General features: G+C 53.9%; 1 non-coding gene across 1 annotated transcript; it reads right to left on the reverse strand.

Annotated features, from left to right (window-relative positions):
• Positions 1 to 5,872: 5,872 nt before the first annotated feature.
• On the reverse strand, positions 5,873 to 5,980 carry LOC121153919. The gene has a single exon (XR_005883448.1). It is a non-coding gene; the product is annotated as a U6 spliceosomal RNA (small nuclear RNA).
• Positions 5,981 to 13,004: the final 7,024 nt, after the last annotated feature.

The raw sequence follows: 13,004 nt of genomic DNA on the forward strand, positions 1-13,004 counted from the left end.
ACCCAGCAATTCTCCCCTCCCCGCCCTAGCCACCCCAAGTGACATGAGGACAGGGCCGGGGAAGCCCCAGTGTGGGTGGTGGCCAGGAGATGACAGATGGAAGGATCCGGAATATGAAAGAGAAACAGAAAGGAGGTGAGAGCCAGGCGCCGGAAATTCCGCGGGAAAAGGAGATTCCTGGAGAATGGGGGGGATCCACGGCCTGGTAGGAGTAGAGGAAGTTGCCCTGAGTCACCCCCATTTGCTAGGCACAGTGAGAACACACAGTAAGGAGGAAGATGGGTTTTTTTTTAAGAAGCGGGATTGGAGGACAAGGAGGAGGCCTCTCTCAGAATCTTAGGGGACAGGTGTGGGTGTCTCGTGGGAGTGCCAGCAGCGGGATGATGAGGGGTTTGGATGACTTGTCGCAAACGTGGCCCATAATTAACGCTGAGTGGCGGGGACTTGGCCTCGTGACATGTGCTCGATGCCTGTGCCCACAGCCACGTGGCTCCCTGGTGCCAGCCCCACGCCTAGCACTGTGGGTGGTTGAGGCTTCATTGCACGTTGTAACTTTTTCTCTCTCTCTCTCTCTCTCTCACACACACACACACACACACACACACGATAACATTTTCAGAGCACTGGCAAATCCTGCTGCCTGCACTTCCGGTGTCACCTACCTCTCCCCTCCTCCCACCCCATCCTGGGCTCTCTGCTGTGGCCTCCTCCCTGGACAACGAAAGCAGCCTCTCCCTGGTACCCTCACCCTCATCCCCTGTGTAGTTAACTCCATCCCCCATCCCTCTCATGACTTCAATTTCAGTCCAAATTAAAAAAAAAAAATAAATCCAACCCCTTGCTGTGCTAGCACTGTGCAATAGCAAAATACACTGTTACTTACATCTCTGAGATGGCTGCTCCACTTCCCATCCAGCTCCTTGCTAGGAGCCTGGGAGAGAAGCGGAGGATGGCCCAAGTCCTTGGGATCCTATACCCACGTGGGAGACGCACAAGAGCTCCAGGCTCCTGGCTTTGGCTTGGCCCAACATCAGCCATTGTGGCCATTTGAAGAGTGAACGAGCAGATGGAAGATCCTTGTCTCTCTCTCTCTCTTTTTTGCTTATAAAAGAATTTAAAATTAATTTGTTAGAGAGGCAGATTTACAGAGAGAAGAGGGGACAGAAAGATCTTCCATCCAGTTGATCACTCTCCAAGTGGCTGCAACACTCTGAGCTAAGCCAATCCAAAGCCAGGAGCTTCTGAGTCTCCCACATGGGAGGAGGAGCCCGCGGCTTTGGGTTGTTCTCCACTGCTTTCCCAAGCCACAAGCAGGGAGCTGAATGGGAAGTGGAGCAGCTGGGATTAGAACCAGCACCCATACGGGATACTGGTACTTGCAAGTGGAGGATTAGCCAGTTGAGCTATTGGGCCGGCCCCTCTGTCTCATCTTAGGAAACAACACCCAACAACCCACCCCTGCCACCCTTGGCAAAGCTCTCGGCGGTCTGGACCTTTCCACCACGTGCCCTCTCCGCTTCCTCTCTGCCACACAGGCCTCCTTGCTGCTTCTGGAACAATCGGCCCTCGCCTGTCTGTTTCTCTCAGGCTCTGCTTGCACACAGCGGAAGTCACACCAGTTGCTTTGAGTAGAAAAACGCACGGCCACACCCATGCTTGCTGCTGGGACTGGGAACCATCAGGATTTGACTCCAAAGCCCCAACAACCCGGGGCTTCCCTGGCAAAGGCGGACGGACGACAGTCTTTTTATGGCTACTTCCCCAGTGGCTCAGTTGAAAAAAAATCTAATATTTATTGAGTATTTTATATCTCAGGTACTATCATTTATTTCTTTAGCTCTCACAATCATGTCAGTGCTATTATCATCTCAATCTTTATATATATATATATTTTTTAAAGATTTATTTTTATTATTTTTTATTGGAAAGGCGGATATACAGAGAGGAGAGACAGAGAGGAAGATCTTCCATCCGATGATTCACTCCCCAAGTGCGCGCAACGGCCGATGCTATGCCGATCCAAAGCCAGGAGCCTCTTCCGGGTCTCCCACGTGGGTACAGGGTCCCAAAGCTTTGGGCCGTCCTCGACTGCTTTCCGGGGCCACAGGCAGGGAGCTGGAAGGGAAGTGGGGCTGCCAGGGATAGAACCGGCGCCCATATGGGATCCCGGGGCGTGCAAGGCGAGGACCCTAACCACTTGCACCACCGCGCCGGGCCCTATCATCTCAATCTTTAAAAAAGATAGATTAATGGTGCCAGTATCCCGTATGAGCACTAGTTCGAATCCTGGCTGCTCCACTTTCCAATCCAGCTCCCTGCTTGTGGCCTAGGAAAGCAGTCGAGGACGGCCCAAAGCCTTGGGACCCCGCAGTCATGTGGGAAACCTGGAGGAAGCTCCTGGTTCCTGGCTTCAGATCGGCTCAGCTCTGGCTATTGTGGCCATTTAAGGAGTAAACCAGTGGATGGAAGATCTTTCTTTTCTGTCTCCTTCTCTCTGTAAATGTGCCTCGCAAATAAAAATAAACCAATCTTTAAAAAGGCAATAGATGTATTTATTTGGTAGTTATCTGAAAGAGTTACAGACAGGGAGCAAGGTCCACGGGTTCACTCTCTGACCACAAAAATCCAGGGCTGACTCAGCCAGCCGCAAGTCAGCTACTTGATGTGGGGCCCTCACGTGGGAAGCAGGCACCCACACACTGCAGCCACCCCGTTGGCTACCTTCCCAGGTGTGCATTAGCAGGCTGTGCTGGGACTTGAACTAGACACCTCAGCAGTACAGGGTGGCCAAGGTATTTTACCCATTGTGACAACAACCTGCTCCTGGGCTTCCGCATTCTTTTGCACTTTCTTTTTTTTTTTTTTAATTGTTGTTAACATTGTATTATGTGATACAGTTTTATAGGCACTGGGGATTCCCCCCACCCCTCTCATACCCCTCCCCCCATGGTGGATTCCTCCACCTTGTTGCATAACCACAGTTCAAGTTCAGTTGAGATTCGTTCCTTGCAAACACATATCTAGCATAAAGTCCAGCGTCTTATTGTCCAGATAAGTTCAGTGGCCTCTTGGGGAGACCTTCTCTAGTCTGAAGATAGGGCTGACAGAGTAAAGATCCGGTCAGTTAAAAGCCCCAACAAAACCTCAGTATCAATATACAACATTATGGAATTAATTGACATAGTATTGGGTAAACAATATGTTAATCTTTTGCACTTTCTGAGATTGCATTTGATAGACGGAGCTCGAGTCACGCGTCCCCTCCAGGTCACGTGTCTGTAGAACTACATCCGAGATGCGAGCGAGTCCGGGAGTGTGAGTTTTGGCCTCTTACCAGAGGAAGCAAGTGTCTCCTCCTGTGTGGTAAGTTTTCCATTAATTGCTTCTTCTTTGCCAGGCTAGGTACTTGCTCCGCTTGGCCAGTAGAGGGAGATGGAGGGACACTGCGGGAGGAAGGGCCGTGGCCTTCCCTCTTCCCGCCTTCCCGCCCACGGCCTTTGCCCTCGGTTAGGAGTTTGCCCCGTGCTGCCTCCTCGCCTCTTTTTCTTGCAAGACGCAGTCTTCTCCATGAGCTGACCTGTATGCCTGGCCGCAGGGACTGGCAGCTGGCTGTTCCCTGAGCGGTAACTGCACTTCACCCTGGCCACCCGGTGCACCCGCTCCCGAAGCCCAGGTCGTCTCTAGCGCCCTATTTGCTTTTATTTATCCAGAAGATGTGGGCGGGGAGAGAGCTCTTCCATTTGCTGAGTCATTTCCAGGAGCACCTTAAATAGCCAGGGCTGGGCCAAGTGGAAGCCAAGAGATGAAAACTCAATCTGGGTCATCACTCAATCTGGGTCATCGACAAGGATCCAGCCACCTGAGCCACCACCTGCTGCCCGCAGAGTGTACATGAGCTGGAAGCTGGCCTGGAAGGAGGTAGGACTGGGTGTCTCACATGAGTGGCAGCGCCCCAAGCTCTTGTGTCATCTTTTTCACTTCCTTCCTAGGCGCAGGGAGGTGAAGCTCCCGGGACTTGAATTGGAGCCTCTATGGAATGCCAGTGTCACAGGCTACAATGCTGGCCAGTAGATGATGTTTATTTATTTAATTATTTTTTAAGACTTATTTTATTTTCATTACAAAGTCAGATATAGAGGGAGGAGGAGAGACAGAGAGGAAGATCTTCTTTCCACTGGTTCACTCCCCAAGTGACCACAATGGCCATTGCTGAGCCAATCCGAAGCCAGGAGCCAGGAACCTCCTCCAGGTCTCCCACACGGGTACAGGGTCCCAAGGCTTTGGGCCGTCCTCGGCTGCTTTCCCAGGCCACAAGCAGGGAGCTGGATGGGAAGCGGGGCAGCCGGGATTAGAACCAGCATCCATATGGGATCCTGGCACGTTCAAGGTGAGGACATTAGCCGCTATGCCATGCTGCCAGGCCCAGCACATGATGTTTAAAATGATTTCACCACACACCACAGATAAGAATAGAGGTGTTGCCTGTGTTAATGAGCTCACTACAGCCATTACCCAATGCATTCTTATTCTGAAACATCCTGTGGTGCACATTGGTATGGCTTGGGGCAGCATTAGGGCGCAGTGGGCTGAAGCACTGCTCCCAATGCTCACATCCCCTGTTAGAGCACTGGATAAAGTCTTGACTACCCTGCTTTCAATCCAGAATCCTGCCAATGTGCCTGCAAAAGAAGTAGAAGATGGCCCAAGTGCTTAGGTCTCTACTTACTGTGTAAATAAGATTGTTTTTATTGGAAAGGCAGATTGATAGAAAGAGAAGCAGAGAGAAAGATCGGCTGGTTCACTCCCCAAAGTGGCCGCAACAGCCAGAGCTGAGCTGATTCAAACCCAGGAGTCCGGAGCCTCTTCTGGGTCTCTCATGCAGGTGCAGGGTCCCAAGGCTTTGGGCCGTCCTCCACTGCTTTCCCAGGCCACGAACAGGGAGCTGGATGGGAAGTGGAGCAGCCAGGACACGAACCGCTGCCCATTTGGGATCCCGGTGTGTCCAAGGTGAGGATTTAGCCACGAGGCCCTGGATAGAAGTTTTGCCCGGTCCAGATCTGTCTGTTGTGGTCTGTTGAGCAACTGGATAGAAGATCCCACTCGCTCACTGTTTCTCCTATCTCTGTCATTCTTCCTTTCAGATAAATAAATGTTTAAAAATATATACAGTGCTTGTTTCAGCAGCACATGCACTAAAATTGGAAGGATAAAAATATATACAATTTTATCTGTTCACACACACATATATATAATGTTTGAGAAGATTTTAAAAAATTCAAGGCAATGCATGTTAGAAAAAAACTGAATGGACTTCAGAAGTGTTTGCATTGGGCCCAGCGCAGTAGCCTAATGCCTAAAGTCCTCACCTTGCATTGTCGGGATCCCATATAGGCACAGGTTCTAATCCTGGCTGCTCCACTTCCCATCCAGCTCCCTGCTTGTGGCTTGGGAAAACAGTCAAGGATGGCCCAAAGTCTTGGGACCTGGCACCTGTGTGGGAGATCCTGAAGGGGCACCTGACTCTTGGCTTCAGATCAGCTTAGCTCTGGTTATTGTGGCCTCTTGGGGAGTGAATCAGTGGATGGAAGATCTTCCTCTCTGTCTCTCCTCCTCTCTGTATATCTGCCTTTCCAATAAAAATGAATAAATATTTTTAAAAAAGTTTTTGCATCAAAAGATAATTATAACTCCATTTTGTGAAGTGTTTGAAGTGCCCCCTGTGCATGTGTGTTCATGTATGTATTTATGTGTTTGTCGGAAACCCAGGCAGGGGCGTGGCTTTGGGAACAGGGCATTGTAGTTGGTGTTGTTTTGCTTTGCTCTGGAATGAGTCTACACATTTTTTGTAATGTTAACCTTTTTTTGTGTGTGTGTTAATATGGAATGCTTCACGAACTTGCATGTCATCCTTGCAGCAGGGGCCACGCTAACCTTCTCTGTGTCGTTGCAGTTTTAGTATATGTACTACCAAAGTGAGCACTGTGATGTTAACTCTAAGAAATTTGTTCATTTGGGAGGCCAGGAGACCATAGACACACATATGCACTCACACTCACATAGACACACCAACACTCACACTCACACACACACACACAGCCTGCCCTCATTGGCTCATTCCCCCAGTTGTCCATGATGGCTCCTGGGCAGGGCTGAAGCCAGGAGTGGAGGACCCAGTTCAGGGGTCCCAGCCGACAGCAGCGGCCCAGTCTCTGAGCCCCTCACAGCTGCCATCCCAGGTTGTGCATTGTCAGGAAACTGACCTGGCAGCTGCAGCTGAGTCTGTAACCCTGGGCACTCCGCCCATGTGCCCAGGCATCTTAGCAGCCATCGGAACCACACCCCTGCCCCAGCACTGGCGTTTTTGGAGAGTCCAAAGTAGTTTTTCTGTAGGATATTTTGATTGCAGTCATCTAATTCTTTCTCTTAAAATTTTACTTCTTTTTGAAAAGCACCCGGTGTAGGCCCGGTGTGATAATTTAGTGGTTAAAGTCTCGCCTTGCATGACTGGGATCCCTTATAGGTGCTGGTTCTAATCCTGGCTGCTCCACTTCCCATCCAGCTCCCTGCTTGTGGCTTGGGAAAACAGTCGAGGACGGCCCAAAGCCAGGGGATCCTGCACCCATGTGGGAGACCCGGAAGAAGCTCCTGGCTTCGGATTGGCTCAACTCCAGCTGTTGCGGCTGCTTGGGGAGTGAACCGTCAGACAGAAGATCTTCCTCTCTGTCTCTCCTCCTCTCTGTATATCTGCCTTTCCAATAAAAATAAATAAATCTTTAAAAAAAAAAAAAGGAAAGAAAATCAGAGTTATACGGAGATCTTCCATCTGCTAATTTGTTCCCCCAAATGGACACAATGGCCAGAGCTGGGCTGATCTGACACCCCACAATAAGGTCTCCCTCCTACTATGGTGGGTTCTCTTGTGGGAGCCTTATCCAACCGCCTCCTGCCTGCTGTCCAGTCTGTTTCTGGGGAACCGACTCGGAGGCCTTTCACACTGGAAGTGCTTTGGGCAATCAGACTTTGTCAGTGGTCCTTGGAACAGAGTCCTTTGCTAGTGACCAGCAGGGGGGATGCCCTTGGGTGATGTGGTGGGGGGTAATGCGTAGACAAGCTGTGCTGCACGGCGCAGTGGTGAGCATGCTCTCCCACGGTGAGCAGGGGTGAGATGTGGAGGGAGAGGAATCCCACTGGGGAGGCACCCCTGGCTCCAGAGGGACACACAGGGGTGCTGGGAACCGGGGGCTCGGCCTGGGACTCCTGACTCCCGACGCAGGGTGAGGAAGTCTCTGGGGGCTTGGCTTTGAGGCCTGCAGAACTGGTAACACGGGAGATGGAAGGCAGCGTTGGAGGACTCCCCAGGGGTGGATCTGCCACATGGGACCTGCAGATGCTGGAGTAGGTGGTGGGCAGATGCACAAGAACCTTATGTGCCCAGACCCCGAGCCCCCCAGGACGCCCCCCAGACCCCGAGCCCCCCAGGACGCCCCCCAGACCCCGAGCCCCCCAGGACACCCCCAGACCCTGAGCCCTCCAGGACCCCCCCAGACCGCGAGTCCCCCAGGACCCCCCCAGACCCTGAGCCCTCCAGGACCCCCCCAAACCGCGAGTCCCCCAGGACCCCCCCAGACCCCGAGCCCCCCAGGAACCCCTCCAGACCCCGAGCCCCCCAGGACCCCCCCAGACCCCGAGCCCCCCAGGACTCCCCCAGACCCCGAGCCCCCCAGGATGCCCCCCAGACCCTGAGCCCTCCAGGCCCCTCCCCCAACCCAGACCCTGAGCCCCCCCAGCCTCCCGACCCTCTTCCTGCCACCCCCAAGGCATCACAGGTTAAAGGCTTCACAGGAAGCAAGTGTACTAGTTACTGTGTTAGTTCCCTGTGGCTACTTTTTTTTTTTAATTATTTGTATTGGAAAGGCAAATATACAGAGAGGAGGAGAGACAAACAGGAAGATCTTCCTTCTGCTGGTTCACTCCCCAAGTGGCCACAACAGCCAGAGCTGAGCTCTGATCTGAAGCCAGGAGCCAAGAGCCTCTTCCAGGTCTCTGGATGGGATCCCAGTTCTGGAGTTCAGAGTCCAAGCTCAATACTACTGGGCCAAGATCTCAGCATCCCAGGGCCACCTTGTCTGAGGCGCCCTCCCTGCCTCCCCTCTGCCAGGCTCTGGTAGCCACCCTCAGCCCTTGATTCGCAGCCACCTCACTCCATCACCCAAGGCTCCTTGCTCCATCCTCACACACATGTGAGTCGGGGTCCATCTGGCTCCCGCTCAGGAGGGTATGTGTGATTCCACTTAGAACCCACAGCACCCAGCATCCTCTGCTCACCTCAAATTCTGTAACATGATTGCCTGTGCGAAGACCCTGCTCACCTGTTCCAGGTTTGGGATGTGGACAGTGTTGGGGGTCACTTGTTTTATTTATTTTTGTTGGAAAGGCAGATTGACAGAGAGAAGGAGAGACAGAGCGAAAGCACTTCTGTCCTCTGGTTCACTCCCCAAGTGGCTACAACATCCAGAGCTGCACCAATCCAAAGCCAGGAGCCAGAAGCCTCCTCTGCATCTCCCACACAGGTGGAGAGTCCCAAGGCTTTGGGCTGTGCTCTACTGCTTTCCCAGGCCACAAGCAGGGAGGGAGTTGGATGGGAAGTGGAGCATCTGGGACATGAACCAGTGTGCATGTGGGGTGCCAGCATTTGGAGGCAGAGGATTAGCCAATTGAGCCATTAGAGCAGCCCTGATTGGGACTATTTGGTGGTAAACACACAAGATTCACTCACTCTGGATCATTGATCAGGCTGGAAACCCCACAAAGCCTGCGTGGGGTGTGCTGGGCCTGCCAGAGGGATTGAAACCACCACCCCATCCTCTGGGCATTTTGGGATACAGTTGTCTACATCATCAGGGGGAGCCTGAGTGTGTCACTTCACAGGGGATTCAAGGTCTACTTCTCAGAGGTAGGTCTTCTGTTTGTTTTTAGACTCCATGTAAGGCTGTGGACTCAGAAGCCTAAAAATTACTTGTTCGACACCTGACCCCAAAGCTGTGTGGCTCTGGGTGGCTGGTTTCCCATCTGTTCTCTGTCTCCCTGCATTTCAGCTGTGTGAGGATGACAGCACCAACATCAGGGGGAGGTTGTGGGAATTCAAGCAGGGATCCTTGGGCAGCCACGAGGATAGACGCTACATGATGTCTCCTTGGCCATCTGTCACTGTTAGACCCAGAGGGGGAGGGGTGGTCTCCTTGTCCTGTGACCGCGCTTCATGTTAACTCTTGTCTTCATGAACAAAACCTGACCGAGGCTTCCCTGCTTGCCCAAGCAGGCAGGGACGCAGGAGGGCTTACAGATTCAGGACCATGGAGAGCGATCCTGTTCCTCTTCCCCTACCTACCCCCAGCTGCCAATGCAGGTCCGTCAAAACCACTGTGAAAGTCAAATTCTCAAATTTGTTAAACCTTGCCAAATCAAGAGCAGCCACGGCCCTGGGCACTGGACACTCAAGGCCACCACTTATGCTCAGAATGTCATAGGGAAGCAAGGACTGCTGCTGACGGATGCTGGGCACAGCTGTGTGGCCCAGGGATGCCCACAGCCGAGCTCCACTCCTTGTCACGAGGCATCTGCATCATTCCAAAAGGTGGAGCTGTGGTCTTTAAAAAATATTTATTTAGTTAGTTGAAGAGCAGAGAGAGAGCGCGCACTTGGCATTTATTTGTTCACTCTTCAGATAACCTCCAAGAGTAGGACTGGGCCAGGCTGACAGGCATTGTGCTCAGCAGACCCAGCGACCAGGCTGAGCATGTGGTCTGGGGTCTGTCTTGGTGCTGTCGGGGTCTCCAGGCTTGTTCTCCCTGGCGAATGGGGGCCTGTGCAGCGTCCCCATTCTGTCTGGCTCCAGAGCTTCGGCGGGGACACGCGCCCCGCAAGAGGTCGGGTGATGCGAGTTTCAGCCAGCGCACACCGCGGGCCTGGCTGATGCAGGGAAAGTGAAAATCCGGCGGTGCTTGGCCGCCAGCAGCTCCCGTTCGCAGCAGAGCATGGCGCGGGAACCCGGGGTAGCGGGAGGGCCTCAGGTAAAAGCTTAGCCTGGGTCAGGCAGGGTGCCTGCGCCAGAGGGCGGAGTCCGGGGCTGGGTGGGGAACCAGCCGGCGCTCTGCCTCCTGCAGGACTCCAGGGCTGGGGGTGAGGGTGTCGGGTTCCAGGACTGAGGACGAGGGTGCTGGGATCCCCGGCTGGGGATGAAGGTGGCAGGAATCTGGAGTAGGGAGGAGGGTGCTGGGATCCCAGCCGGTGCTGTTATCTTGAGCTGCGGGAGCTTCCTACAGGAGGCTCAAAGAGCAGGGAAAGACTAGTGGGAGGGGAGGCAGCAGGTGGGAGACTGCGTGAGAGCAGCTCCCCGCCATCTCCCACCTATGAAGAAGGTGCAGGTGCCCCACAGCTTGCTATAAGCTCCAAAGCACAGTTAGAGAGAGAAAACCTAGCTACAGATTCTCTCCAGAAATGGGCTGGGCCAGGCTGAAGTTAGGATCAGGAGTTGCAGCTGGGTCTCCCACGTGACGCAGGAGCCCAGGGTTGGCCTCATGTGCATTCCCGGGGAGCCGCATATGTGAAGCAGCTGGGACTGGGAGAGTCTCCTGTACGGAATGCCTACGTGGCAGGTGCTGACTGAATCCCTTTCACCACTGCATCAACCCCATAAAATATTTGTTTAATTGAGGGCCTGGCGCGGTGGATAAAGTCCTCAACCTTGAAAGTGCCAGGATCCCATAGGGTCACCGGTTCTAATCCTGGCCGTCCTGTTTCCCATCCAGCTCCCTGCTTGTGGCCTGGGAAAGCAATTGAGGACCTGGGAGTCCGAGGCTCTGACTAGGATTTGAAGGTCCCCTGGCTTGGGGACCACTCAGGCCCTATTGTGTGGCAGTCACAACTGGTGGGGGTGGGGCGGGGGCAGCAGGGCCTATGCATTGGGAAGCAGGATCAGAGCCAGCACCCTTTCCGGAAGTGTCATGCAGTGACTCTGTGTGTGTGTGTGTGTGTGTGTGTGTGTGTGTGTGTGTGTGGGTGGCACCTGTCAGGCAATACAGCAGAGAGAGCAGGATGCAGTGCACCCAGAGGTGGTACCAGGTGATACCATGGCTTTGGGGTAAGGATGGCACAGCTTGACTGTGGAGCCTTCTAGGCCAAGGTCAGAGCCGCTGCAGGCTGCCAGGCTGTGCGAAGCTCTGTCGGGTGGCACCCAGTACCGTCAATAGACCCTGGGCACGAGAGGCCTCCATGAGCTTCAGGGGTCAAGGGACATCAGGGGACACTCTGGGTCACACGGCCAATCAGTAGGGAGGCACCCGGAGGTGGGTCCTCAGCTCCAACACCCAGGGGGCATCCTGGGAGAGGGTACAAAGTTCTCTAGGATCCCCTGACTTTCTCCCTCCCTCCTCATCCCAGCTGCAGGGAGAGCCTGAGCTGCAGGGACCCAGCACAGAAACACCCGCCCTCACGGAGAGGAGGGGCCAGACCCCAGCCATATCCGTTGGTCACATCCGTGCGTGCCTCAACAGGTTGGAGGGGTAGACCCCTACAATTCCTCCATATCGCACTAAGCTTTGCCTGGACACACGCAGGCCCAGCAGAAAGGGCGGCTGTGCAGTGGCCTGGTTGGGGCCTGAGGCCGGAGCGTGGGTGGGGGGCTGGCTGAAGGAGCGGCAGGATGCGGGTCCACAGGTTACACTCACATTCTCTGTGACACACGCTGGCATATTCTCACACACTCCCTCACACAGTACACACACATTCCCACACGCACAGTCATGCCACAGCTATGGCTGTTCTCCGCTTGATTCCCTGGTGCAGACCACTTATTAACCCTTCCTGACCTTGGGAGTGGTGTGAGCCTGACTTTAGAGAGGGTCTTGGAGGTACAGCTTAGGCCACCCCACAGGACCCATGCACCCCATGAGGCAGAACCTGGGGTCCAGGCCCAGCCCAGCTCCCCTCTCTGGCCTCCAGCTGAAGCCCAGCAGGGAGGCAGCACAGGAAAGCTGAAACAGGTGACATTGTGCCATCCATGTGGGGTACCCTGGCTCAGCCTTGGTCCCCGAGATCTGCCTGATGGGAGCCTTGAGGAATGAATAATGAATGAAAGATATTCTCCATCTCTCTCTGCTTTAGCAGGTACAGAACTAAAGCACGATTTAAAAACGTGTATGTATCTCTTCTCTGCCATTTGGCTAAGATCAAGTATAAAAACGTGTACCTGACGTCGGTGCACGTCTCTCCGCCTGGCAGGCTGAGCTGGGCGGTGCAGGTGCATCCAGCAGCACGTGGCAGGGAGCCAAGGGCGGTGAGTGCTGCTGCAGGACACTCAGGATGACCTGATGCTCTGCCGATGTGAACATCACAGCCCCTCTTGTTAGTGTCACTCCAACCACCGCAAAGGTGATCGGAAGTGTTGTGGGCTAAGGAGTTGCTGTGACTTGAGGAGGGGAGGGTATATAAGGAGAGGTGAAGGAGCAATGAGGAGAGACTTCGCTGAGACTTTTACCATCAACGGCCTCCGGTCAGTGCTCCACCCTCAGACCCACTTGCTGTCCACATAACTGCCTTTGCAGGTCGGAGCAAGGAAGCAGCAGGTACACGACGAAGAGATTTAATAAACACAAACTGATAAGCCAGGAGGCAACAGGACTATGACACTCAGAGCATGCCTCTCTCACTTACTCATACACACACACAGACTCAAGTAACAGTATCCAGGGGTAGAATAGCAGAGGACTGTCGCGACGCTTCTTATCACTCAGGAGTCCGGAACTCGCCCAGGGGCTTCCACAGCAGCTGATTCACCATTCCACAATGCTGGGACTCGCAGGAGCACAGAGCAACCCAGGGTGGAGCTCCGCAAATGCCGGAGAGCGGAGGCGGGTGAGGACCCACTGCGCCCTCCGGAGACCCGCCTTCTCTTTCTGCAGCCCTGGAAACCACACCTGCACGGCGCGCCCATAAAATAAAGTAAC

This window comes from Ochotona curzoniae, unplaced genomic scaffold (genome assembly GCF_017591425.1).
Source record: "Ochotona curzoniae isolate NIBS_2020 unplaced genomic scaffold, NIBS_Ocur_1.0 contig_2699, whole genome shotgun sequence".
Classification (NCBI taxonomy): domain Eukaryota; kingdom Metazoa; phylum Chordata; class Mammalia; order Lagomorpha; family Ochotonidae; genus Ochotona; species Ochotona curzoniae.